The following is a 27585-nucleotide window of genomic DNA, read 5'->3' as shown; positions in this document are numbered from 1 at the left end:
CGTGCTCCCACAGGCCCCGAGCACACAGCAGGACGCAGCAGGGCCTCCCGAGGCCTCTGGCAAGACGCACGCACACGGTCAGGCTGGAAATGCAAGTTCAGTATCTCCTCTCTCAGAGGGGGAGCAGCTCGTCCCTCTGCTCCTGGACACCCATCCAGCTCTGTCATTTAAAGGTTCTTCAAGGAGGGGCCTCACACACCCAGAAAGCAGGGTCTTCCACGCCCCCACGCCCCCCAGGCAAATGCCCTGATCCAAAACTCCAGAACCTCCTCCCGTTCTCTAATGGCAAGGCAGTTCAACTAATATTGAGTGAGGTCTTCTCGGACCAGGGTCTGGGCTAGGGATGGAAATTCCAAGATGTAGGACATCCAACACTGGCCCCCAGGATGCTCCCAATCGGGGCAAAACAGGGTTGCACCACAGAGAGATGAATGTTTTGATAGAGGGAAGCCCAAGGTTATGGGTACCCAGAGAAGAGGCCTCGACCCAGCCAGGAAGGGTGGTCAAGGAAGGCTTCCAGGAGGAAGAAGGCATACCTGAAGCGAGCCCTCCCTGAGCAAAGGAGGGAGGGTGGCAAACACATACGTAACAGTAACAACAACTTTGAATGAAAGACTCCATTTTGCTTTCCTGATCAAGAGGAAGAGAATTTTCATAGTTTCTTGGAGCTGGAGTCCGAAGCCCCTTATTTCTGAAAAAGGAGACTGAAGTTCAGAGGGGTGAGGTGCTACGCCTGAGGTCACACAGCAAGCTGTTGGGGGTGGGGGAGGGTGGGTCAGAGGCTCTCCCAGCGGCCCCACATCCTGTGACTTGAGCTATGCTCTTCCCCAGCCAGGCATCACCTTGCAGAAAGTAGAGAGAGGGCTGTGGAGAGAGCAGAGGGACCACTCCACCCTCCACCCATTGGACTTGCTCCCAGGAGCTCCCCTGAGGGAAAGCAATTCAAGGGGGCCGGCTAGTCCCTCAAGATCCCCCGGGACCACATCTGCCTAGTGAGACACAGGGAAGCAGGGCAGAAGCAAGGCACGATCTTAAGGTCCCTCAGGGAAACAGGAGGCTCTGGCGTCCCAACATCGCTCCCCACTCGCCTGACCCCCTTCTCCACAGCCACCCCCAGGGGCCGGAAGGGCACTGCTGACTCCCACTGGGCTCTCCCTTCCCCTCAGGGAAATCCCAGCACATGACCCATTTGTAAACTGGCTACTGGGCCTGCCTCAGAGGCGGGGGGAGACCCTCGGAGGCGAACTGGTTGGACACAGGCATCAGGCAACCCCTTCCAGCCAGGAGGTCCCACTTCTCTGGGCTGTGTGGCCCTGGGGGAGTCAGTAATCACAGCACCCAGAGTCCAACAAGAGCAGCAGCTGACTCGAAGGCCTGAGAAGCTGCCTTCAGACGGCAATGCACCTGACGCCCACAGCCCTGCCAGGCAGGTGCCCCTGGCACCATCCCCATTGCACAGAAGAGGACACTGAGGCTCAGAGATGGGATGGCACTTGCCCCAGGCCCCAGAGGTGGGGAGTGCCAGAGCTGGGCATTGAACCCAGCATTTTCACCCTCTTGATCTCAGTTCCCTGGCCCTGAAGAATGGGGCCGATCACCTCCGGGGGCGGGGGAGGTAAAGGGTCTGGTCCAGGCACTCAGTGCTGTTGGGGACCCAAGCCGGGGAGAGACAGGAGCACTGTGCTGGACAGGGCGCACAGAGAGAGAGGGTAAGGCCCCGACAGAGCGGGGGCGAAGAGCAGAGGGGACCCAGGGGAGGGCGGGCCGGCACCACGGGGCAGCAGGCCCGCAGGGACACCCAGAGGAAAGAGCATTCTATCCGAGGGGATTCTGAGAAGCAGGGCAGGCCAGGAGGCCGAGCCTCGAAGGGCAGGCAGGTGGGTCCAACCCACAGGGGCTGCAGGTGGGCAGCACGGGCCAGAGACAGCATGTGCACGCACTGGGGGATGAGATGCTGCAGCTGTACGGAACACTTTACTTCTGGAGCTCCTGGCCCCAGGATGAGGGCAATGACAGTGGAAAGGTGAAAAAGGAATGGCCGCACTTCTGGAACATGTACATGCTAGGCACCGTGCCAGGTACTTGCCATGCACGATGTCATTTAGTCTTCACCTGGACGGGAGGGAGGCTGGATGACTTGCCCCATCTGACCGGGGAGGAGCCTGCAACCAGCTCCGCCAGAGGTTTGCAAAGATGACCCATCCCTGCAAAAGCGAGCTGCTGCATCTCTCTCCAGACGCTCCACCCCTATCAGCACCACTTGGTCTGGTTGGGGAGGAAGGGGTCCCACAGAGGCAGGCTGGCCCAGAGCCCCGTGTCGGGCAGGGCAACTAGATCATTCACGCAGCTAACATCTTCTGAGGCTCTGCTCCTTGCTGGCCCCGGGCCCAGCAGCTGTGCAGCCTAGTCCAAGCGCCTGTGTCCTCTGGTCTTCGTGAAAGGGCTGGGCCAGATCACCTCATTCAGTCACTCATGGAGGGCAGCCCAGACCACAGGACCCAGGCCCTGCTCTCGGACTTTATTCTGTACCTGCGCAACGCCGATAGTAGTCCCAGCATGCGGGACGATCACAAGCCGGGTGGGTTAAAACAACAGAAATGTATTCTCTCGTAGAGTTCTGGGGCCAGAAGTCTGAAATTAAGGTGTCAGCAGGGCTTTGTTCCCTCCAAGGCTCTAAGGAAGAACATTGGCTTCTGCTGGCATCTGGTCAGGTCCACCAGTCCCCAGGGCTCCCTGGGCTTCCGGCAGCATAACCACAATATCTGCCTCTGCCTCCATATGGGATTCATCCCTGTGCACCCCCCGTGTCTTCAACTCTCTCTCTCCTTATAACCACACCAGGCATCAGATTTACAGCCCCTCCTGGCCCACTGTGGCCTCCCCCGATCCAGGAGGACTTCATCTTAATCTGTATACATCTCCATAGACCCTGATATCCACATTGCCAGGTACCAGGGGGTCAGGATTGCAACATACCTCCCTTTTTGGAGGAGGTGAAGGGAAACAATTCAACCAACAACACTCGGGCTCCATCCTGGCCCCAAGAGTCTCGGTTTCCTGGTGGGATGGGTGGAACCCAGCTTGGTGGTCCAGAGACCTGGGTTCCCTAGCTTCCCATGTGACCTTATTTATTCATGCATTCAACTAACACTTACTGCGTACCTACCATGTACCAGAAACTGTACTGAGCACTGAGGCGTGCCCTAGTCCACAATGGCCCAGTGGGAAGGCCGACGATAAAGAAATGAACAAGTCATCTGTCCTCCAAGCCTCGGTTTCCCAAAGCTTATCCTGAGACGCTCTCTGGTGGAACTGATGAAGCCCTGTACCATGTAGCAGAAAAAGAATACGCCAGGAGTTAAGAGATCTCCGTGCCCCCAACTGGACGTGTGATCTTAGGCAAGTCACTTCACTTCTCTGTGCCTCGGATCTGGGAAATGGAAATGTTGCGATCTCATATTCACTTCAAAATATATCATCTATTCTTTATCACCTGAGAACATGCATGAGTCTGAGTGCATGAGGTCTGGGCCCACCATAAGCACTTTTAAGGATCCTTTGCTCCTCTGTGTCTCTAAAACCTGACCCCACAGCCTCCCTATCAGCTTTCCTGCCTCAGGACATTTGCACACACTGGTTCTTCCACCCAGAATTATCATCCCTGTCTCTCTTCTTTGTCTGGATGATCCTTTAAAACCTCTTCAGTTAACTCTCCCAGCTCCTACTTTACTTCAGACAGAAATAGCTTCCTCCTCTGTAGGATGTGTGTGTGTGTGTGTGTGTGTATTTAACTGATTTTTAAATAAAAGTAAAAATGCCTCTGATAAAAATTTTGAACTTTTCATAAAGGTAGAAAATAAAAAGGAAGTCTTACCTCCCACACAGACCCCCCCTTAATACCCAAACTAGCCTCTGTTAACATTTTGTGTGTTCTTCCAGGAAAAAAAAAATATATATATATGTGTGTGTGTATATATATATATATATATGCATAATACTAATAGCTAATGAGGACTTACTCTGGGCCCAGTCCTGTTCATGCTTTATGTGTTAACACAGTGAATCCTCACAACAACCCGATGATCAGGTACTATTATTAGCTCCATTTGACAGCTGAGTAACTAAACCCAGAGAGGTTAAGCGACTTCCCCAAGTCACACAGCTGCTGAGCAGCAGAGCAGAAACTCACACTCAGTGGGCTGTGCCAAAGGCCATGCTTTCGACTCCTTTTTTTACACCCAAATGTGTTCATATATACACTGCTCTGCTCCTTGCTTTATTTTGCTGAAAGTCCATCTCTGAATCTCTCCATATCAGCACAAGAACAGCTCCCGCATTCTCTCCTGCAGCCACTGGGCACGGCAGCACCGCGTCTTCTAGCCTCAGCCCCCTGATGGACATGTTGGTTGCTCCTAGCTGCTGCTACAAACATCTCTGTGTTAACTCGAGCTCACGTCCTATCTCTAGCTCAGTTCGCTTTTGCAAGCACATCTGTGGGATGTGGCCCTGGGACAGCTGGACCAAAGGGCATGGGCTTTTCAAGTGGCGGTAGATGCGGCCCCATCGCCCTCCACAGGGTCGGGCAAGCTTGCACTTTCACCAAAGGGGTCGTGCCCACAGTGCCTTGCACCCACTTCTCCTAGCATACCTGAAGCGGGTGTTGGTCCATCAGGGTCCCTCCCCAATGTGGGCTCCCTTGGCAGGGGGGAGACTTGGACCAAGTTGTGGAAATGTTGATGGAAGAACAGGATCTTTTAAGCAAAACCATCTAGAGTCTGTTCCATTTAACGAACAGTAAGAATTTCGTTGGCACCTATTGTATGCTCTGTTTGGGTACAGGGAGCAGAAACTAACCAGAATTCTCAAAGTCAAGAGCCTGCAGGGGCCAGGCAGGCTGCACAGAGGAGGGACTTGGGCTAGGCGAAGGTGATGCTAGGGAGGGTGGCCAGAACACCAGGCTGTGAGCCAGGGCTTATGATTTTTCCAGAAAGCCAGAAACCTGGATTTTTAGGTGAATTTGCCCTGATGCTGAGCAGAATACCTGGCCCTTGAAGATTTCATATTTCTTAAGTGAATAAAGAAAAGAATGAATGAGTTTGAAGTTTGTCTTCTTTCTTCTGCAGCTCAGCCTGGAAGAGCGACCTGCCTCTCCAGTAAGACATGCAAGGCCCTGGCCTCACTTTGGGCAGGTGGGCAGGGCAAGGCCTAGGTTTCCTGCCCTCTGCATCCCTAGCTGCAGTAGCTCCCAGAACAGGGCCCTCTGGCAACCATTCCTGCCTGCCCCAACACGGGCACACACACCCCCCATCAAGTAGATATGTGTCCCCCCTGGGGGCTGCAGAGGGAGGCAACTCTTCCCTGTCTTGCAAGGTAAATTTTGGGTTTAAAATCAGCTTTGTTCAGCAAAGCCCACACCCTGACCTGCCTTGCTCGTCGTGCTCAGACCTCCTGCCTTGCTGAATTCCTCCACCACCCCCAGCAATGGCACAGGGACATGAATAAGTGAACTGAAAGAATCAGCCACTGTATGTTGAGGGACAGTCACCCTATCTCCCATCCTACCTTCAGTAAGCTTCAAGAAGGCAGGGATCATACCTTACTCCAATTATATTATCAGTCAGTAAGACTGATGAGTGCTCAGTATGTATTCCTAATTTCCATGTACATGCTATGGTTGATTAAGACTGATGGGGGGATACGGTGGTGCCATGGTCAGGGTGGGCGATGGATGGGTTTGCCGACCCTTCCTCAGGAGTCATCATGCCAGGAAGCAGGGGACAGGAACAAGGTGTGCCCCTGAGGTTTGCCTTTCTAAGAGGCACCCAGAAGCTCTTGGGGCTGAAGGCACAAGGGAAGGCAGGAGTTAGACAAGCTGAGGCTGAGAGGAGGTGGGTAGCATTAGACACATTCTGAAAGGAAAATGCCTGGGCTGGAAACAGGAGCACGGGGTGCCGGGGGTGTGACTTCTACGGGCCTCAATTTCCCCACCTATAGAGTAAAGGGCATATTTAGCAGGCGACATCATTTACCATACAAACTGGGAATCTATGTTTAGATTTAACCATATGAAATTGCTATCTTGTAGGTCAAAAATAGATGGATATTGGCAATGCCTCTTGATCCAAATTCAGAATAATGACTCTGGGACACTGGGCACAAAGCAGGACTGTCCTGAGCAAACTGGGACATGCAGTCAGCCACCCCGTGGCTCGTGACCACATTGACTGTTTCTCCCCACTTACTTGTAATACAAAGCTCCCTCCCGCCCCCCGGCCCCTCTGTCATTAGGCTGAGGTATAAAGATTAAGTTAATGGCGGGCGGAGAAAATCAGCTTTGTTGGCAAATTGTCTCTGATATTTATTTTGAACATTAAAACGAATCATTCCGACTAAAGAGGGCTGTAGTACGCGGCCCATTAAAATGCATGCATTATGTATAACTCTCCCGGCTTCACCTCCAAGTATTATCAGTCTAAAAAGCAAACATGTTTTTTAAAGCCCCTTGTTTACGACATCCCGTGACAGCTGATTAATGGCCACAGTTTCCAGATCTGAAAGCTTAGTAACCCAAGCTAGAAAATTCAATCTTATTCTAATATGGGGGGAGGGGGCCGGGAGGAGCGCAGCCAAATGGGAACAGAGCACAGCTCCTCAAAGGCATCCACACCGTGGGTTGTAACCACGGCAGCAACATCAGCTGGGCTTCCTCGGGGGCACTGTATTAGTTTCCTGGGGCTGCCGCAGCAAATGACCACAAACTGGGTGGCTTTTAACACAGCAGAAATGCATTCTCCCACAGTTCTGGAGGCCAGAAGTCCGAAACCAACATATCAGCAGGGCCAAGCTCCCTCCGAAGTCTCTAGACGGTGACTCGGCCTCACCTCTTACAGATTCCGGCAGCTCCTGGCGTTCCTTGGCTCGTGGCTGCATCCCTCCAATCTCTGCCTCTGTCTTCACATGGCAGGTTTCTGGGTCATTCTGTCTTTTATGAGGACACTTGTCATTGGACTCAGGGCCAGTGTAATTCAGAACGATCTCACCTTGAGACCCATACCTTAACCACATCTACAAAGACCCTTATTCCAAATATGATCACAATCTGTGGTTCCAGGTAGACCTATCTTTTGTGACAGGACAACTTTAAACTTGCTACAGGTCTCCTTCCCTCTTCCAGAGTGTTCCCTTTCTCCCTTAGGAAGGTCGCAAGACCAATCCCACCTGCAGATCCAACTGGATCCCAGGAAGCTGTTGGATCTGTCCACGGTGATGCTCTCTGGCTGTCGCCCACCCTCCCGGGGCCCTCTGCTGGGACCCTGCTGCCACACCCACCCCTCCCGGGGGTTCCCAGCAGAGCCAGAGCAGTCCCTCTAAAGAGCCCTGCTGACCCCGGCACTCCTCCCCTTGGCCCTCAGAGGCCCCCCAGGACCAATAAGTCTCCTCGTCGTGTTCAGGTGGCCCTGCTCAATCTGCCCTCTGACCATCCTGCCCACCTTACTCACAGGATGCATCCCTTCTGGGTGGGTTTTGGCCACACTGTCCCGCTTCCAGCAGGAATGATGCACCCCTGTGTCTCTGCCTAATTGCCTGAAGATCTCAACTCAATGTCACCTCGTCTGACAGAGCCAAGTCCCCCCCAATCACTACCATGACATCCTTTACTTCTCCTTCTTAGCATTCAGCACACTTACATCATTTATGAGTGGATCTTCTTACCTTTTCAACACTTCAACATGCAAATGTTGTGACTAGCCGGCCCAAAACTCTCCTGTAGCATTTACAAAAGCTCCGACCACACACAGCCCTACGTGATGGGTCCCACCTTCTCTCCCCGCCACTTGATCGCTCACTGGGGCTCCAGCCATAGCAACTTCCTTCTGTCCCTCCAGAACGTAAGCCCCTGCTTGCCTCAGGGCCTTTGCAGGTGTTCTACCTGAAATAAACTTCCTCCAGATCTTTCTGATCTGGTCCATTTGCACCAAGCAGGACTCAGTTCGAATGGTGCCTGTCACGTGGCTGTGGCCCATGTGGTGGAGCAGCAGATGCAGAAGCTCCGGGAGGAGACCCAGCTGCATGTGAATGGGTTTGACCGCCTGCTGCAGCCCATCACAGACACCAGAGATGCCCTCTTGGCCGCGCAGAACTGGATGTGTAGAAACGCCAAGGCCCTCTGCACACTGTGAACTGATGGTGGGCCACCTCCAGAACCACATCCCAGCCGACGGGGTGCACTTCAAGCTGTGACTGCACCTCATCTTCCTGATCAATGACGCACTACACCCCTGACGTGTGAAAGTTTCTCCCTCCCGGCCAGTGCAAACAGGCCAGGGAGCTGCTGGGCACCCTGCAAAAAGGCCTGGTGCCCATCTACTGCACCAGCTTCTTGGCTGTGGAGGAGAACAAGCAGCTAAAGATGGCACAGCTCCTACAGCTCTGGAACATTGACGGCTCCATCATCCAGCAGCTCCAGAGCCCAGCCCTGGGGCTTGGCCAGCACCAGGGGACGCTCATCAGTGAGTCCTCCTCGGTGGTCCAGCCAGTGCCGCTGGCCTTCCAGCAGCAGATCCAGACCCTCAAGACGCAGCACAAGGAGTCTGTCGATAGCCGGGCCCAGCAGCAGCAGCAGCTGGCGGGGAGCGGGGGCGCAAATCCACATGCCGCAAATGGAAGCCAAAGTCAAGGCCATCCCACCAGCAGCCCTGCCTCCAACCCCCACACCCACACATCATCCCACCAACCACCCATCCAAATGCCTGGCTCCTCTGAGTATGGCATCTCTGGACCAGGCCAGGATCCCACCACTGCCGGCCACCCGGAACCCCGGCCCCCACAATCAGATGCCACCTAACAAGCCCCCATGCTGTGACCAGCCTCACCCCGTTGCTCCCTGGTGCCAACAGCAGCCTCCCAAGCAGGGCCCCTACCCATACCATCGGGGCAGGCCACCCCACTGCCCACCCGGGAACAATAGCCACGAGGTACCCATGGGGCGAGCAGCGCGAGGGCCCTGGCCGGGACGGTCAGCGTGATGCACCCTGGAAGAGCCAGCCCGACCCAGGCGGAACAGCCGGCCCGAGCAGCCGCCGTGAGGCAGAGGCCAGCGCGAGCCGCCCTTCCATGCGCCCGGCCCACCCCACCAGCAGCACCCACAGCCCAGCCCGCCGTCACGCCCCACAGCTTCAACCGCGCCCCACCCCGCTTCACGCAGGAAGATCCCCACCCCAGCACCCGTTGGAGTGGCCACCCTAGCCTCACCACTTTGACTCCCCTCAGCGGGACTTCCCTGCTCAGATGGGACCCCCTCACCATCCCCCAGGCCACCTCATGCCTCTTCCCGGGATCAATGAGCACCCACCCCTGGGGGGGTGCCCAGCACCCTGACTTTGGCCCTCCTCCCCCACACGCAGTGACAGGGCCCTCCCAACGTAATCACGATGACCCCAGCCTGGTCCCCAGCGTGCCCTACTTCCATCTCCCTGCAGGGCTGATGCCCCCCTTCCCCCACTGTGAATAAAAGAAAAAAGAGACAAATGGCACTGGTCAAGAGAGGCCTTCCCTTAACCCCGCTTTCCAAAACATCCCCCAGACAGACTGCTCTTACCCTCCTTCGTTGTTTTCATAGCAATTATTAGCAAAAGCCCTCTCCCTTCCTGTTTTTGGGTTGTTTTGCTTTCTGACTTATTCTCTGTGTTTCCCAGCTAGGAAGGAAGCTCTCCCTGAGGACAGGGACCTTGACTGTCTCATCCACTGACACATCCCCAAGGCCTAGGACACTGCTGCCTGGTTCCCACCACTTGTTGGATAAACAAGTGTCCCAGAGCCTGGCACAGTGCCCAACACAGAACAAGGCCTTAGCAAATTCACTCCCTGGAGGTCTCTGTGTTGTGGGGGAAGAACGTACCCTTCCTAGAAGTCCGAAGGTCTTCTAGGTCTTGATCTAAGGGCAGCACTGCCAACTTCTCACACACACGCACTCACGCACACACACGTGTGCAATGCTTGGACAGTTCCCACACTCATTCATTTGTTTTTTTTGCTCATTCATTCATTCCTTCATTCTGCATTCTACAAACGTTTACTGAGCCCTTGCTGTGAGCCAGGCAATGCTGTGGCCCTAGAGGTGTGATGGAAAGCAAGCTGGCCCCTCTCCACACTCTCTGAGCTGACATTCTGGTGGACGCACCCCCATTCTATCAGTGCCTATCCTAAGCAACCTGCAGCAGAGCAGCAAAACACACTCTTTCTGAGTCTCAGTCTTCTCATCTGCCCAATGGGCAGCAAGATCTGGCCCACTGGCCTGAAAGCCCTGGGGTGAGCGAGGACGGGGAAACAGTCTTTGGTTGTGGGGTGTGGCCCACAGTGTCCCTGGTCTGTCCCTTCTCCCTCTGGTCTCCCCGCTGCTCACCAACCATGCCCATTCCCTCCTCTGCCCGTGACCTGCAGTCCCCCTGGCCTGCCCAGGAGCATGGCCCTGGGCCTTAGACACACCTGAGCTCCAACTCAGACCTGCACGTGACCGCAGAAAATCACCTAACCTGGAGAAGTCGGAATTTCCCCACCTGTAAAATGGTGATGCTAATGTGTACCAACTACTGGTGAGAGGACAGAATAGGACATGCTTCCTCGAGACCCTGTACTCCCCAGGTGCTGAGGGATGTCTGTCATTCCCCCTGGAATGTCCCCATTCTTCCCAGCTGCCTGCCTAACTCCTGTCTGTCCCCACAGCGCAGGCCAAGTGCCCCGAGTCCCTCGTGCACCCACCCTCTGTCCACATCACTCCTCTCTGTTGGCCTCTCCTGGTTTTCCTCCTGGGCGCACGCTTGGGGCAATGACCAGACCCATCCTCAGGATCCTTGCAGTGCCTGACGCAGCAGGCCCCACAACATGGGCTTGGCCAAGAGTCCCAGTTACTGCCTATTCGAGGGGCACCTACTCCCACCTGGCCCTGTACCAGGTTCTGGGGGCACAGGAATGACATAGTTCCCAGGCCGGAGGCATCCAGTCTGGGAAGAACACAGATACATGAGCAAACACCTCCCATGCAGAGGCATAAGAGGGTGGTACGTGGAGAATTCCGGGGCCTTCCTGGAGGAGGTGGGCCTTCAAGGGACTGCCCTTCTTGCCTGAGTGGGAACCTTTGCTTGATGAGTGTGTTCCTGGAAAGCTTCATGGGGATCAGCATCCCCCCTGGCATCTATGTCCATCAGCCAGGCCTAAGTCCTGATTTATGACGACTCCTTTAACTGGCAATGGCTGACTTCCAGTTGCTCTGTTCCCGGTTCTTGATCATATAATTAATAAGATCTGTGAACCAATACACAAATGGGGTGAGATCAGAGGCCTCCTATTTCAGGGACTCCTTGATGTGGGGAGGAGGATGCCTGGCCTCAGTCATCCCTTCCATACTAAGTTTGTTTTGACAGACTAGAATTTTATTGCTTATAAATTTTCCAAAACACTCAAAACACAGAATAGTTGTCTTGAAAGCTCTTTCTTATCCAATATCAAAATATTTGATTACCGCAATAAATGTTACTTTCCCTGTTTGTTAGAGAGGAAAACTGAGGCCCAGAGAACAACGCTGGGCCCAAGCTCCCTTGGTGAATCAGTGCTGGGCCGGGACTAGAACCCCAGTTCCCACGCCCCGGCCACGATCCTGCCTATGGTCTCTGGGCCTCACTCCTGGGCCCCTGAGAGGGGTTATCCTTGCTGTGGGCAGGAGTCCTAAACAACCTCTCTCCTCCCTCCCCTACAGGAGAGCCTTATCCTGTCCCAGCAGATGGGGGGAAACACCCCTTCCACCCTCAGAAGGCCAGGGAGGAAGGCTAGTGGAGCCAAGCCTACAAGCTGAGCTCCCAGAGAGGTCTAAGAAGTGAGGGCAGGTTAGTGCCTCCCTGCACCTGCAGAAGTGGTCATTTAACTTAATAACTGTGAATTGGGGACTGTGGCTAGTGCCATCAGCATCCCTGGGCCCCCGAAGGAAGACCATGGGCTGAGATCTTAGCAGGGCCATACCCCTCCCTGCCCTTTGTGTCAAGAACAACAGTTGCCTGCTTTTGATGTCCTTTCTTATCTAGTTGCTCAAACCTTGACCCTAGCATTCATCTCATGGTATCCACCTGGGAATTTGGAAGGTGGGGGGCATTTGCACCAACCCCCACTGGTCTCTGCAGGCCCCAGGCTGTGCATGATTAGGGCATGCTGCCATGCTAGCCAAGCCCAGGGCATCTCCAGTTGTAGGGCCTCACATGCAGTCTGCCCTGCAGAAGAACATAAGCATCCAGGCCCTCGGATGGCATGAGACCCAACCTCCCAGGCTGGCGCTCAAGGCTCTACTATTCTCCAACAGCAGCCTGGCTTCCAGCAATCCCAGCTAGGCTGTTCCCCATGTCTAAAATCCCATTCCCCTCTCCTTTCTCTGCATAACCAAGCCCTCTGTCAAATCCCAACACTCAGAGTCCCCCTCTACCAGGAAGCCTGCCAAGATTTCCTCAGCCCCCCAAGACAACTCTCATAAACGGCTGTAAGGTTCCATTCTCTTCCACTCACTTCACATTTATAAGTTTCTTATAAACTTCATTGGTTATATTTTCATGTAGGTCCATTGTGTGATTACCTGAGCTATGAGATCCCAGGGAGTAGGGGCTCTCTTATTAGTCTCTGAGTCCCCAAGGGGCTAGCCTATTACCCATCACAAAGTAGTTCTCAATCCGTATTTGTCATTTGCCTCTAATTGAGCAGTCAGCTCTTGGTCATTTAGATTCAAAGGAGGAAGATCGAATTAGGGCCCCAACTGGATTCCAGGATAGAAAGAAAATGCAGGTCATGTCTTTAGTGTACCGCATGTGGTAGAGCATGAACATCGGGCCTCTGGACAAATGCCCTTTCTGCTCTTCCACCGAGAGAATCCCCATCAATCCTCAATGCCCAGCTTACACGTTACCCTCTCTGGAAGTCTCAAGGCAGACTCTTCATGCCCTTCTCATGACCCTCTGACATACCTGGGCTTGAACTGTTGTGGGTGAACTGCATCCCCCAAAAAGATGCTGAAGTCCTAGTCCCCAGGACCTGTGAGTCTGACCTTATTTGGAAAGAGGGTCCTGCAGATGATCCAGTTAAGATGAACATTGGGCTGGACCCAATGACAAAAGTGTACCATCTCACGGCTCTCGACACCAGCTTTGATTTCGGACTTCCTGCCTCCAGATTATGAAACAATCAATCCTGCTGTGGAAGCCACCCAGTGTGTCGTACTTCGTTAGGGCAACCCTATAACACATTCTGACTCCGCCTCTCCCTGGCTGGTGGGCCTCAGGCCAGCCAGTTAAGTCTGAGTCTCAGCGTCTTCCTCTTTAGGATGGGAACAACCGATCGACTGCAAACCCCCTTCCATCTCCCGTCTTCACACCTCCAGCCTACATTCCCAGTTCTGGCCTGTGGACTGTGGGTGGGAGTGACATGCCCCCGTCGACCCAGAAACTTCTCCCGCGGTCCTCCACACTCGCTCCCCTCCCGCTCTGTCAGCAGACAGTGGTGGGGCCCAGGGAGGTGACAGAGCCACCAGATGGAAAGAACCTGAGTCCCTGATGGACTGCCAGGAGACCCTACCTTGGATCATGCATTAAACACTCAGTACAGGAAAGGTTGAGGTTCTTCGCATGCAGTTACCCTACCCTGACTCAGAAAGACTGGTCACATAGTACTTCATGAGGATTAAAATATTATGGTAGGAAGTTAATAGTAAGTTTTTAATAGCATTACACTCTTTCTTTTTTTTTTTCTTTTTTCTTTTTTTTTAATTTACTTATTTGACAGAGAGACACAGAGAGAGAGGGAACACAAGCAGGGGGAGTGGGAGAGGGAGAAGCAGGCTTCCCGCGGAGCAGGTGAAGGGGAAGAAGGCTCTCTCCTAACTCAGTTCTGCCCCACCTGACAAGCCCAGCTCCCGTGTGAGCCCTGGCAGGCCCGAGGAGCAGGCACGACGAGGCCCACGCAGCAGCCTCTGCTTGCTGTCCTGAGGCAGCGCCGCAGGGATGGAACATGGCCCACAGTCAGACACAAGGAAAGTGCTCCACGCAGCCTCGCCAGCACATGTCACCCCTAGAGTCAAGTGTCCCATAAGCTCTGTGCCTCAGCTTTCTTGTCTGCAGACTGGGGCCATCACTCCAGCCCTGGGCTGCCCAAAAACATACTCCTTGGTATGAAGGGTGGGGGGTGTTTTTATCTCGGGGGGGGCGTGTTTTATGCCTCTGCAGTGTATCCCTCCAGCTGTAGTATTGCTAGAACCATCTGCGCTCGCCCACCTCATCTGGCAGTCTGCCTTTACCTTCCGTCTAGTAACGTCTAAGATTATTGCGACTTTGAGGGTTATCTCCATGACGGGGATTGGACGTGGTGGAAAACCTAGGTGACCAATATGCTGAGTACAGCTCACAACCACAGGGAAATTTTTGGTCCTCGGAGAGGGCTGAGAGCAATGCTGGGGGCCACGTGGCTGCACCATGGGCAGAGTCCCCTCCCCCCATTTCATCCATGCAGGGCGTCTCCCTCTCGGCACTTGTCATTCGGGGTGATTACTCCTTGCTGTGGGGGCTGTCCTGTGCATCGTAGGAGGGTCAGCAGCATCCCTGGCTGCCATCCAATGAATGCCAGTAGCAACAGGTCCATCTCCAGACATTGCCACATGTCCCTGGGGGACCGAGCTGCCCCGAGGTCAAGCCCCACTGCTCGGGTGTAGCAGTACTCCCCCTTGGCTGCACAATGAAATCACTTAGGGAACTTTAAAAACTATACACTTATGCCTGGGACTCCCCCCAAGACACTGACTTAATTGGTCAAGGGTGCAGCCTGGGCATGGGGGTTTGTAAACCCTCCTGAACGGGTTCTACCGGGCAGCCAGGGTGGAGAACCACACTCTGACTCTCACTGGGGATGCCAGGGGTTGTGGGGATGGGAGAGAAGGCAGAAACTGGGGAGCTGTGATGTGCTGTGCTAGAAAAGAGGGTCAGTTCTGTAAGCTGGTGATGCAATGGACCCATGAGAGCCAGGCCAGGGACAGGCTATAATCTGCCCCCAGGACATCAGCGTCTGTTAGAACATGAAGTATTCCAAGGTTCTGTATGATGACTGAGCTCTGCTTTCTTTCAGTTAACTCATTTCCCAGATGAACCAGAGTTAACCCAACAACATGGGGGTTCTGGTTAAAGTAACCACCTTGGCCCTGCTGAGATCATTTCTTCACCTTTGAAACAAGAGGCCAAACAAGATTTAGGTGACATCCCACGTCTTTCTGGGCTTGTCCTTCTGCAGCTCTTAGTAAGTGAAGACACTTCGACTAGTCACTGAAATGAGTTCGGTGTGGCCCACTTTTCAGCTGCTAGAAGCCGTCCCCATTTGGTCTCTACAAGGCTCACGGGCAGGTGACACAGCAATGTAGGTGAGAATGGTATGGAGGACAATGTCCCCAGCCAGAGCTGGCCAGAAACCAGGGTTTGGCCAGTACCTGCCCAGCACATGGACCACAGGCCCAGGACCCACAGGTTCCTGGAAGGCTAAGTGTAGCCCGGAGGCAAATGAAGGAAGGGGTTGTGCCCTTGTTCTCATGAACTCACAGCATCTCGGAGCCAGGCAGGTGACTGGGATGGAGCACCAGATGCTGAGCCACCTGCATCAGGAGCTTACTAAAGAGAGTCCCTGGCCTCACCCCCAGAAATTCTAATTCTATAGGCCTGGAGTGAGGCCTAGGAATCTGATTTTTCAAACTCTCGGGTGCTTCTGATACGGGGTTTAGGAAGAACCAAACCCTAATACACCCTTCCCAAGGTTGTTGTCCTCACCATCCCCAGGGTGCTGGCAGCCTGCACTCGAGCCCCGCTCAGCCTGCACAGACCTCTGTGTAGCACAGCATCTTCTTTTCCCTGCACAGAGAAGCCCTCTCTGTCAGCAAGGACTGTGCTGTCTTCACTTGGCTCAGAGAGCATGAGCCACCTGTCCAGCAGAGTAGACGCAGAATTGGGACCGGGAGCCGGTCCTCCTTTCTCCCAGGCCGGCCCAGCGCGCTTCCGCCGGCGGGGTGGGAGCACCTGCTCTGTGCCAGGGCCCCAAGCAGCCGGGCCAGCTCCGAAGCGCACGAGGCTGTTTATGCGGGCTGACAGCTCTGATCCACCAAAGGCGCCTGCTTCCAGCTCAGCCTCTAATAATAGCTCTTCCTCGGAATCCCTCCCGTCTTGGTGGGAGCGGAATATTTAGACATATCAAAGATTCCTTCCCCTTCTTTCATCGAGCCAACAGTGATATGAAAGGAGTACAAAGAAAAGACGGGTCTCTATGACAAGCTTCAGAGAGCAGCCAATTCCCTGACATCCCTCAAGACTCCAATTGACTCTGCGCTTCTCAGATGGGAGTCAGTGTGGTTACATAATAACACCTTCCATCTCTCGGGCGCGCTTACGGGCCTTTTGCCAAAAGTGCTTTCACGGGCACTAGCTTTCGAGCCCACAAAGTATCCAGGAGATGGGCAGGGCAGGGATCCTTCTCCTCGGGTTACAAATAAGAAAATCGCTATGTGGAGGGGTTAAGTGACTTGCCTACGGTCATACAGCAAGTGAGTGGCTCAGCGCCGAGTCCTCAGGCAGGCAGGGAGTCTGGAGAGCACCAAATTCTAATGGCCTTCCCTGAAAGACACAGAAGGGCCTTCGCTGGCTGGCAAATGGGCCCCGCCTGCCCCCACCTCCTCTCTCCCTCACATTCCCTCCCCACCTGCACTCTAGTTACACAGGATTCCTCTCTGCGCCTCCAAACCCACCATCCTTTTAACACTTCGGCGTCTGTGCACGCTCTGTCCCCTCCACCTGGCACATCCCTCTCCCCCGTCCTTAGGACTAGCTCCTTCTCATCCTCCAGCACCCCCGCCTCCTCCAGGGAGCCTCCCCTGATGCCCATCTGGCAAAACCAGGTGCTTCCTCCTATGCATACCCCCACTCTATCCCGTATTGTGCTGCAGTATAATTAGCAACCTTAGCATCCCTGGCACCAAACTGTAAGCCCCCGTATCAGTCTACCCGCTGACTTCACAAAGTACCACAGACTGAGCGGCTTAAACAAGAGAAATTTATTTGCTCACAGCTCTGGAGGCTAGAAGTCTGAAATCAAGTTGCAGTCAGGGCTGGTTTCTCGTAAGGGCTCTCTTCCTGGCTTGTAGGTGACCACCTTCTGCTTCTCACATGGCCTCTTCTCTGTGTGTTCTTGGGAAGGTAGAGATCTCTGGTGTCTACGCCTTTTTTTATAAAGACGCCAGTCCTACTGGAGTAGGGCCCCATGCTTATAACCTCACTGAACCTTAATTACCATCTTAAAGGCCCCATCTCCAAACACAGTCACTTTGGGGGTTAACTTATGAATTTGGGGAGACACAATTCAGTCCATACACCACACCTCTCAAGGACAACAAGCAGGTCTGGCTCTCTTTCAAGGAGACAGTATCTAGCCAAGCCTGCTCCACAGCAGGGCTAGACAAATGTCCCATGCAGGAATCCCTTTTAAAAGTCCCAGGCATGTCACCCACCAACTGCTTGACACCCCAAGAACAGGGAGCTCGCCATTCATTCTTAGATAAGGACATAACAAGTTAGAAGTCCTAACACCGCTCTACAAAGCCCAGTTGTTCCTACTGAAATCATCAAAAGAATCCATCCCTCATTCCCATTATTTGAATATAACATCATTCTTCCCCTCATCGCGGCTTTTTTAGGTTCCTCACCCCCAGCCACCCAACTGACCAGCAAGTGTCTGCTCCAGTCATCCTCTCATCCCTCTCCCAGATCAGTGTGCAGGGCTTGGACAGAACCAGACAGAACAACTACTATGCCAGAGACCCTTCTTCCTCACTGGCCAGGAACAGACTGCAGACCCTCTTTGGCTCTTAAAGGTTTATGCAAGGCTAGACCTTGGAGATGACCTGTCTCCTTGTTCAGTGACTGCCTGGTGCAAAGGGTCAACACAGATGCCGCCTCCTCCAGGAAGTGCTCCTGATTCCCTCTTCAATGTTCCCAGGCCTCCAGCACTCCCTTCTCATGTAGAGCACATACCCCCACTCTAGTGTACGTTTTCCCGATCACCTCCTCCACCACAGGAGGGTAGAGGGTTTGTCACATTCATCTCTCTGCCTCGGGCACCCAGCCCAGTTGAGAGGTCTTTGCGCCCATGCCCTGGGAACCACACGGCTGCACACGGGAACTCACAACTTACCCGCTGCTGAATTTTAACAAACACTCCAAGAGATAATGGTTAATTTCACAGAGCCGTGAGTGGAGGCTGTTAAAATGTTAATATTATTTAAATTGTTTTACATTTTTGACAGCTTGAGCCGCAAATATAAATGTTTTCCATGTTTCCACGGAGCTGAGCTCACAGAAATGATTGATGAGGCACCCAATGTGGAATTTCCCACTTTAAATTAAGAAATGCAATGTGAAGGTGATGAGAAAAATACTCCACACCCACGTGCAATACACCGGTGGCTCTGGAGGCCCAACTCCCTGGCTTGTGGCCTTACCAGGTCATTTGTCCCCCTGGCCCACAGTGGCCATGTGGGCAAGGCTCCTCACTTCACCACACTGGACCTGACAACATCATCTGGAGCCGGGGATAATAAGATGTGCCCCAACCTTCCGCAGTGGGCTTGCATTTAGGGGTGCTGGGAGTTTCCTCCACAACATGTCCCCTGAGCTCACTACCATCTCATACCCATTTTATACAACATATGCATAGTTACACACCCAGAGCTGGGGGTGCCTATCTGACATTAAAGCCAGAGCTCTGAATTACCGTATTTTTAAAAAGATTTTATTTATTTATTTGAGAGAGAGAAAGAGAGCATGAGCGGGGGGAGGGGTGGAGGACGCAGGACTCGATCCCAGGATCCTGAGATCCTGACCCAACCAGATAACTGACTGAGCCACCCAGGTGCCCTCTGAATCACCGTATTAAGTAAGATTAAAAAGTGCCTGCTTCACCAGGCGCCTGGGTGATTCAGTCGGTTAAGCGTCCAACTCTTGATTTAGGCTCAGGTCATGATCTCAGGATCGTGAGGTCGAGCCCGTCATTGGGCTCTGCACTGGGCATGCCTGCTTAAGAGTCTCTCTCTCTCTCTCTGCCTTGGGACACCTGGGTGTCTCAGTCGGTTAAGAGTCCGACTCTTGGTTTCAGCTCAGGTCATGATCTCAGGGTCATGAAATGAAGCCCCAAGTCTTTCCCTCTCCCTCTGCTCTTCCCCCTGCTCTCACTGTCTCTCTCTCTCAAATAAATAAAATCTTTTTTTTTTTTAAGATTTTGTTTATTTATTTGACAGAGAGAGAGACACAGTGAGAGAGGGAACACAAGCAGGGCGAGTGGGAGAGGGAGAAGCAGGCTTCCCGCCGAGCAGGGAGCCGGATGCGGGGCTCGATCCCAGGACCCTGGGATCATGACCTGAGCGGAAGGCAGACGTTCAACGACTGAGCCACCCATGCGCCACCAATAAAATCTTTTAAGAAGAAAAAGAATCTCTTTCTCTCCTTCTCCCTATGCCCCTCCCCCCCTTAAAAAAAGTGCCTGCCTCACAATAGTGATAACTAATACATGGCGGTTTGCCTCCCCCCGCCCCACCTCCCTTCCTCCACATCCTGATACTCCAGACCCCCTGGGTGAGATTCCTCACTCCCTGGGCCTCTGCTTCCCCACACTGGGAAATCTCCATGCCTGCCAGTTCTAACGTTGGCCAAATGGTGAGAGCCCAGCCTCAGGCAGGGTGAGGAGCTGCATGCTTCGGGTCTCCCTCTTCCTCTCCCTCTGGGTCCAGGCCTCCAGGCCCTCCTGATTGCAGGGCACAGGTCCACCAGCCTCTCCTCCTGCTCTCAGAGAAGCATTCAGCCTGGCCCCGGCCTCATGCCCAGCGGAGAGACCTGGGCTCCCTGCTCAGTCCCCGGGGGTGCCCTACCTTATCCTCTTCTGGTCCCAGCACGGGGCTAGGGGCTGCACATGCCTCATCTCCGGGACCTGTCCCCACACGTTCTCTGCAAAGGAGGTACTGTTAGCACGATGTTGCATGTGAACAAACGGAGGCTCGGAGAGGCCAAGCCAAAGGACACATAGCTTGTGAGCAGTGGGGTCTGGTCTTAAATCTAAGTGTTCAAACTCCAAAAAGCCACACTGCTTCCTCCACAGGGAGCCACCTGGATCAGAGCCCCTGACCCCTGTCACACCCTCAGGGCTTCATCTTTGCCTCATTAGACATCATCATATACCCCATCAGTCATTCATCCGTGCACTGCTCGCTCCAGAACAGGTCCCGTGCTAAACCCTGAAGGAACGGGGGTCAGGGGGACACACTCACCGCCTCCCTGGGGCTGACAAGTCGGTAGAGGGTGACAAGCAGGGAAGCAACTGGGGAAAGTGTGGTTTGTGCCATGATGGAGGGAAGCACAGAGGAGGGCCCCCTAAGTCCAGCCTGGCATATCAGGGAAGGCTCTCTGGAGGAGCCGACATCTAAGTTGGGGTCTGAATGATAAGCAGGAGTTAGCCAGGCGAGGTGAGATGGTGCTCCCGCTGAGAGCAAAGCAGAGGCAGAGACCACAGCACGAGCAGGGAGGCACTAGGCAGGGGTGAGGGGCAAGGGGGACCAGGAGAGAGGAGGAGCCCTGTAAGACAGGCCACAGAAGACCTGTGGGCTTTACCCCAAGTGAGGAATTAGTTTTTCAGCAGAGGAGTGAGCAAGCAGATGTGGGCTCTGGAACCGTCCCTTTGACCACAGTGCAGAGAGGAAACAAAACAGGGGCAGTCCCCTGTGAGCAGGCCTTGGCAGGAAAGGGGGGGATTGGGATTTAAAAACAACAGGAGAGCTAAGAGACTGGCCACTCAGTGAATGGGAGACTGAGGGGGTGGGAGGTGCACGAGGAGCAACTGGGCAGGGTCCACCACCCATGGACAGCTGTCCTGTGGCTCATCCAGGGCTGGAGTCCCCATCCTCCCCTGGGCACTGTGACTGCCAAGTGCACTGGGAGCCTCGGGCTCCACCTCCGCCTCCCTGCTGAGCACCTGTCCTCCCTACCCCATCCCAGAGTGCAGAGAGGTGAGGAGGTCCTGACTTCACACACCCAAGCTCAGTGTGGCTCTAGCACCTTCAGAGTGACTGGGGGCAAGTGAGCAAACTTTCTCGAATGTCGGGCTCCATATCTATCAAACCTAACAGTCACTGGACGTGTCGGTGGTCAGGGGCTTCAATGAGATGAGACACGTAAGGCCCCCGGGTCTGCCCAGAACACGCCAAGCATTCAGTAAGTGGTGCTCCTGTTATTATTATGGCTCAGCCAAGCCTGCAGCTCCTCCTCAGACCCCTGCTCAGGGGAAGGGAGCAGCCCCCAGGTCCACAGCAGGGTCCGTCTTGTCCCCCCTCCTGCCCCCTGCTTGCCGAGTGCGGGCGAGCACAGGCAGAGGCCCCCTCTCTGGGAGCAGGTCAGGAAGGCGGGCGGAGGGGGGTGGCCGTGACGGATGGCTCTCAGCAGTTCTACGATGCGTCAAACGTTTAATGGAAGTCAGCGAGGGAGCCCGCCCTTCCCACACTGCGGGGTGCGGGTTTGGGGTCCCTCTTCTTCTGCCTTGCTGATGTTCCCTGACGTTCTGGGAGCGTGGAAGGCACTTAGGTGCTTTGCTGAGAGGGAAAAGAATACCAAATGAAGCTGAGACCTCCTTTCCTCGTCTCTGACAAGGACACGTTCTTTCAGGAAAGGAGAGGAAAGTGGGCCAAGCACCCTCAAAGGCACCAAAGCAGAAGAGCTCCAGCGCCAGGAGCCAAGGCCTGCCTTTTCCTGGCTGCGTGACCTCAGTGAGATTCAAAACTACTCCAGGCCTCAGCTTCTTCGTCCCTAAAATAGGGATCATAACAATAATCCCTACTTTGTAGGGCTGTTGTAAGATTACACAGGGAAATCTACACATACAAAGAACTAGAACAGAGCCTGGCACACAGCAGGTGCTCAGTCCGAGTTGGCCGTAACCACAGGGGAAAGACTGGTATGAGGCCCTCTGGGCTGCCGTCCTGCCCTACTGCCCACTTACTGTGTGGCCCCGAGTAAGTTCCCTACCCTGTCTGGGCTTGGGTTTCCTAACTCTGCCCCTCCAGGGCTTCAAGGCTCCTCTTTGCACCTAGTCAGGGCCACACCTGCCCATGACCAGGAGGGACCCGCATACCTGAGTTCAGTGTGGCTTTCCCAGAGCTTTCTCAACACTGGCCACCTCAAAGCCAAATTCATCCTGAGATGAGCAATGATGCCCAGATAGTTGAAAGCAACAGGAGACAGGAGGGGCTGGCTTCCATCACCTCCCCCACTACTCTCCTTCTTCACCCCAGCACAGCAACCCCCACAGGCTGGCTTCCTTGACCCTCCCCTTCTGCTCATCCTTACCTCCAAGCCTTTTCTTTACTGCCCTCATTCCTCTGTTCCTCAAATCCTTCCCACCCCTCAAGCCCCGTTCAATCCACGCCTCCTCCAGGCAGCCTTCCAGCTCCCCTTCCCAGCCCCTCCAGAACAGACCATCAGTATCATAGATCTTGGAAAGAACATGATCAAGTGGAACAGATTGGGCCAAAGAAGATGAGGCAAAATGGGCGGAGCTGATCAGAAATGCCATGCCCGAACCAGAGCAGGGTGTCACACCAGACAAGCCACGAGCAGAGGCAGGGAACCCCACTACCCCAGTATAATAATAGTCATCCTGTGGGGGGAACAGTCCAACTGCTGGGCACTACTCCTTACGACCCATTTTGCAGATGAGGAAAACTGAGGCTCCGGCTGAGTAAGTCACACATGGATTAGAAAGTCAGTGAGTGGCAGTACCAGGATTCCCACGGGTCCTGGCCATCAAGTCCAGGGGCCACATCATTAACCCAGTCACAGGCTTTTCGGGATCTCTGGCCAGACAGGGCTGTAGCCAGAATCCACTGGGAGGTAAGGCTGGAGCTCAGAAACACAGCTGGTCCTGGAGAGAGAGCCCTGAGCTCCTGCAGGGCAGACTTAGTCAAGTCACCCCACCCTGCTCCTCTCGAGGCCCAGTTTTATTAGGGAAATTCCCTCCCCTGGGTCTTGACAACACTCGGCCTCTGACGAACCCTGCTACGGTGATGAACTCAGTAGGCACGCAAAAGGATGTTTCCAAATGGGTGACGGGCAAGCCTCGGGCTGCCGGGAAGGCCTCTTGGGCACAGGCAGGCACACCCCAGGCCACAGCAAGTTCACAGAACATCGCCCTGGCTGGAGGCGGTTCTTTGAGAACCCAGGGGTTGTCCCGCCTCCTCCATGCAGAACACCAGCGCGTGGGATGGGGGTTCACCCCTCGAGCTGCTGACAGCCTGGATTTCTAACAGCCAACTTCAATTCTCTCCCCTTCCTCTCGGGCACCACTGCTCTCTCCCCCAGCAAATAGCCCTGAGCTGGCTGTCCTGATAAACTGGGGCTTTGGGGACTTTCTTCAAGTGCCTTGTAAATGGAAGCGTCTCAGACCGACAGCTCTCAGTGTTCAATGAGATTATATTTCTTATTTAAATAGCTGATTGGAGGATTGGTTTCAAAGTAAGGGGCCGTATGCCCAGGGCCTCCTCTGGGCTCCCGGGGAGAAGCAATATAGTGTGGCATTGTGCGACGGGGCCTCTCCTTGCAGCTCTGGCTCCCATTCAGATGCCTCTGGGATGGGGGGAGCCAGTCACTACGGGGGATAAAAGCCGCCTCCCCTCTTGGTTTGGGGAGCCGGAGATTATGCCTTTCATTCAAGAGCGCCTTCTCCAGGGCTCCCCACCACGCTCTGCACCAGTTGTCTCCCCTCTCAAAGCGACGAGGAGATAAAAGGCAATGTGTTCGCTTCATCCCACCTCCGGGGAGAGCTCAAATCAGTCTTTTGTCAGTGGAGGATAAGCGCCACCATTTTAGGAAGGCTCGTTGTTCAGCGTGCTCTGTTGGAAGGTTTTGTACCAGCTCTCTCCGCCGTTTGTGCCGTGGTTTCCCTGGCCCCGTGCTGGGCCCCGGGCAGCCTGACGCATGCTTTCTGATTCGGAACCCACACCCGGCCCCTTGAGAGGTGGCATCGTCGTGGGTAGCAGGTGACCCCTGGCCCTTGGGGAAGGACGAGGTGTGCACAGGACCCGATCCTGCCTGAACAGGGCCACTCAGCCCCTGCGAGGGCCCGAGCTCTTTGCTTAGAGCAAAATCACAATTAATTGTGTGTCAAAATAACATATCTGTAACAGCAGCATTGGACCATGTGCAATCCCTCCCCTTTCAAGCTTTTGTCTGCCTCGGACCGGAGGGGCTTGTCAGGGCATCTTTGACACAGGCTGGCGGCCCCCGTCAAAAGCAGCCCCAGAATCTCGGTGACCGTCCCAGAGCCCCGGACAAGAGGAAAGGCCAGTGGTGGCCTTGCAGGGTGCCCGGCTTGGTTTGCGGGGCCGGGCGGGGCGCGCGGTCTTCGCTCGTGGCAGCTGCGGCGCAGGGGCGGCTGGTTTGGTATGCCAGGCACATCCAGCGCCTCGAGCATCCAGGCACCGCAATCAGGTAGCTGATGGGGATGCAAGTCACATCGCCTGGACCACTGCCGCAGCGAACTGATTCATGCTGCTACTTTGAGGCAGGGAGAAGGGACAGTGGGGCCCGGAGATGAACCAGCCTGGCTTTATTATACAGCTGCTGTTTTCAAGCTGGAATATTCCATCCTCTCCTGCCCCCTCGCTTTCTGCAGAGCCGGCGTTGGCTGCCTACCTGCAAAGACAGTGCTCATGCTGGCCCCTGGCTCTGACTGAACAACGGCATTATGCAATGCATAAAGAGTACCCAGGCAACGGACACAGGCATGGCTTAATTCGCTCAGTGCCCAGTGGCTTTTGAACGCCCCTGCATTCAGCCTTTATCCCGAGCGGCCCCGGGCCTCCCCTACCCTTTATTCCCCATCCCTCCCCATCACAAGCCTCCCTACACAGGTCTGCAATGGAGCTGATAGCCATGAAATGAGGGACACAAAGGCAAGGGGAGACAAGAGCGCTCTGTAACTGGGAAAGACTCTGGCTCTGGGTAAGGAGACCTGGCCATCAACTCCCCGGGTGGCCTTAGCCAGTCCCTTCCCAGCTCGGAGTTCCAGGTCCTGTCCGCAGATGAAAGATGAGAACCAAGTCCCTGGAGGGCTTTTGCAACTCTGACATTCTATAATCTGGGTAGACACAGCTCAAAGCCATTGTTCACTTACTGATCGTGTAGGTCCTACAGTGTATCGATGATATTCACCTTGACTGTGACCTAAGGCCAGGCCACAGGTCAGGACAGTAAATGCCAGGTGATGCCCGTGGCACACTGGTGCCCGCCTGGCCTGTCTACAGCAGCGGCCGCTACCCAGATGCAGCTTGCATTTGCCCTGTAGGACTAGGAAGTTCAGTTTTGCGAGGTCCTCCAATTCTTAAAAAAAAAACAGAAATGTGAAATTTTATGCCAAGTGTCACAATTTTAAAATGTTCACTCAATTTCTTGTAAACACTGTCAAGTCAAACAAAATCTATCAGCAACTTTATCCGTTCAACAGGCTTTCAGTTTATAAAGTCAGGACCTGACAAGGATACCAGCTGTCTGGACTGCAGGGGCACCATCCTATAGAAGCCAAAGTCAGATAATGGGTGTTCCTGGGACCAGACAAATTCTACAGGGCAAGGGTGCCCCATTATGCTTTGAGAAGAGAAGAGGAAAGGAGGGGAGGGGGGAGCAGAGGAGAGAGAAACCAAAACCGGGCCCAATGTCTGGGCTAACTGGATGGCCCCCTTTCCAGAAGTAAGGGAAATATTCCTGTGGAGCCTGCTGGCTCTCACCTCCTCACTGCCCCTACTAGCTGACCAAGTAGGGCCAGACGACATGCCTAGACTCCCGGCTCCCCCACCCCCGTGTGCCTGGGAAAGTGATTCTACCACTTAAGTTACCACCTGCCCACCCAGACCCTGGCTCCCTACACTTTGGGCCTCAGTCTCCAAATCCTGCCCTCCTGACGCAAGCCCTCCCAGCAGACAGCATTTGCGGGCACTGTCATATAAAGATCCCAGGACAAGCAGGAGAGCAGACCTCTGCCCACGGAATCCCAAACCAGTGGCAATGTCCCATCAGCCCAGCTTATAAAAATATATCCTAAAGAAGAGATGCCACATCTTAATAACATACCTGCAAGTCTCTGAGGCCACGAGTTCATATTATTTCAACAAGTACTGAACAATTAATATTTGCCAGCAGGGAGGGAAAATATTAGGTACAAGGAGCTCCTTGAGGGCCAGGGGAAAGGACATACTCATCTACATGTTCCATTAGATGAAAACGCGGGAGTAGGCAGTCTGGGGCTAAAAGCAACCATCTTTTGTACAGATTGAGAAATCACTATATTACAGCACCAGACTTGCTGTCAAAAATATCTTCACAGACACAGCATTAATATAAGAGGCATGAGGCCATCTCCCTACTCATCACTGTAATACTAAATCAAGATCCTCTGTAGGACGTAGATCAGATTGCCATGGCAGGCCAGAGGAGAAAGAGGTGATATTTGATCTGTCCTCTAAACATACATGCGGAGGTGCAGGAAGGGTGTCTGTCCCTCCCCTCCAAATAAAGGGCACGGGCATCAGTGAGAGCAAAGATGGGGGAGTGTGCAGAAAGTGGGAGGGATAGCCTGCTGAGCGAGTGGACAGTCTGCTGGGTGAGTGCTCCCCAACTCCGGGGAAGTTCAGGCTGGCTGCAGCCAAGGGGACATGGGAGGAGACAGTTGGAAGAAGGTAAGAGAAGGTGATTAGAGGCCAATCATGAAAAGCCCCAGGCAGACGGAAGAGTTTATGCTTTATTTTGCAAGCAATAGGGAGCCACTGGATGTTCACGGAGAGAGGGATTCCATTAAAACTGAGTTTCAGAATGAGCCTCCACTGGCTAGATGGGAGAGCAGTCTGGAGACTAGGAGAGTGACCAGGAGACAGGAACAAGGGAGTCAGGGGGATGACGGCCTGAACCAGGGCAGGCGCAATGGGGTGGCAGAGAGGAGACGGACATCATAATCAGCATAGAGTCCAAACAGCTTGGCAAGTGATTGGATACCAGGGGTAACGATGGAAGCTTCCTGCAGTGTAGGGAGGATTATGGCGCCACCCTCAGAAGGAGGAGGAACAGGTTGGGGAGGGAAAAAGATGGTCTCAGACCCATGCTCTGAAGGGACGACCAGTCGAAGGTCGATGAGCAACCTCTGGGCTTGGCTGTGTGCGTTGGAGGGCCCTGGCACAGGCGAGGGGGTCTGGAGCTGGGGGATACTGGGCAGCCGAATTCCCAAGGAGGCACTGCAGAGGAGGCACCAGCCCACCAACACTCCCCAAGCCCCCGTCCACTGGGCCAGAGGCTGGTCCGTAAGCTCCAGCTTCTAGGTCCTGGGAGGCCCTAGTGCCTTATGGGGACCATAAATATTTGCCTGGTTAAGAGCCCTAACTGGAGACTCAGCAACAGCTTCTCCACTGTGGTAATTGACACATCTTTCATGGCGGGCTTAAGGAGGGAAACC

General features: G+C 54.2%; 1 protein-coding gene and 1 pseudogene across 1 annotated transcript in view; one reads left to right on the top strand and one right to left on the bottom strand.

The window, feature by feature from the left end:
* Nucleotides 1–27585, bottom strand: part of RPS24 (ribosomal protein S24) — a 159552-nt gene that overhangs the window by 21206 nt on the left and 110761 nt on the right. The window lies entirely within an intron of this gene.
* On the top strand, nt 1952–9511 carry LOC123847076 (calcium homeostasis endoplasmic reticulum protein-like; annotated as a pseudogene).

The sequence above is a fragment of the Mirounga angustirostris genome, unplaced genomic scaffold (genome assembly GCF_029215605.1).
Source record: "Mirounga angustirostris isolate CCGP_5_RB_7025 unplaced genomic scaffold, mMirAng1.0.hap1 SCAF_6, whole genome shotgun sequence".
NCBI classification, from domain to species: domain Eukaryota; kingdom Metazoa; phylum Chordata; class Mammalia; order Carnivora; family Phocidae; genus Mirounga; species Mirounga angustirostris.
The sequence above is the reverse complement of the archived record's forward strand: the minus strand, read 5'-3'. Positions and strand labels throughout refer to the sequence as shown.